This window comes from Microtus ochrogaster, unplaced genomic scaffold (assembly GCF_000317375.1).
Source record: "Microtus ochrogaster isolate Prairie Vole_2 unplaced genomic scaffold, MicOch1.0 UNK4, whole genome shotgun sequence".
Lineage (NCBI taxonomy): Eukaryota > Metazoa > Chordata > Mammalia > Rodentia > Cricetidae > Microtus > Microtus ochrogaster.
The window spans coordinates 3,671,628-3,672,806 of record NW_004949102.1 but is presented as its reverse complement, the minus strand read 5'-3'; positions in this window follow the sequence as shown (position 1 = coordinate 3,672,806).

Here is a 1,179-nt window from a genome sequence, read left to right as displayed (position 1 = left end):
ACACACACACACACACACACACAGAGAGAGAGAGAGAGAGAGAGAGAGAGAGAGAGAGAGAGAGAGAGAGAGAGATCTCATACATGTATATCTAGGCCCACAAAGTAGTTAAAAATTGCCCGCGTTGAAGAACAGTAAAAATCAAACTTATACTTTTGAAACTCACAGTCAAGAAACCTAGTACTTAAAAATCCCTTAATTCACAGTGATTTCTCTTCCTGCCACAGGCTAAGCTGAAAAGCATTGCAATGTGTAGTAGTGAAAAGGGCGGTGTTTTGCTGCATGAGAAACCTGGGCTCGATGTCTCATTGATCTTTCTATTCTCTGTGGTACTTCCTGGACCTTTATAGTTATCAGTTTTTAAATCTGAATTAAAGAGTTAATGAATCCTGAATATAGAAGAGGGTGGGGTAGAGCCTAATAACATTGGCTTTTCAATAGCTATTTGTTCTTTCCCATTAAACAGGCATTAGCATGATCTTTAATCCTCACAATCTTTTAACTGAGAATTGAATGAAAATGTTTATTGAACATTTACTATGTTCCACTCATCGAGCTAAGTGTTTTCATACAATAACTCATTTAATTATTATAACAACTTTATAAATTAGGGACTATTATGATCTCCATTTTAAAGTCAAGGAAAATGAGCCATGTAGAGTTGTAGTCATTTGCTCAAGGATCTACAGCCAAGGCTTTCTTTGCTCTTAGTTTTGCTAGAGTCCACTAGGCTATGAATCTTTTCACTTAACTCATCATATCTAGAAATCTTTTTCAGGTCAATATTACATTAAAACTTAAGGAAAGAGTTCTACTAGAATTAATAAGTATTCAAGTAAGTTATTATCATCCTGTTCATTTCTGATGGGATACATAAGAAAGTTAATTCAAGAAAGTAATGGAAAATGCCCCCATTAGAGGATATGGCTGAGTGGTTTGATGGTTTGAATGCCAAATGAGTTCTAACCCTCTTCAGTTTCCTGAGAAGTAGCCAATAACTAAGGCGCCTCTGTCTTCAGGCTTATTTGATCAGTGAAGTCACTCTAAATACTCCAAATTTTTTTTACATGAATAAATAAATTTCATTTAGAAATGTGCCACAAAGATGGTCTTTTTCATTAAGACTTAAAGTTGGTCATGTTGTTTCTAAGAAAAAAAGTTTCTGATGAGTTTCCCACC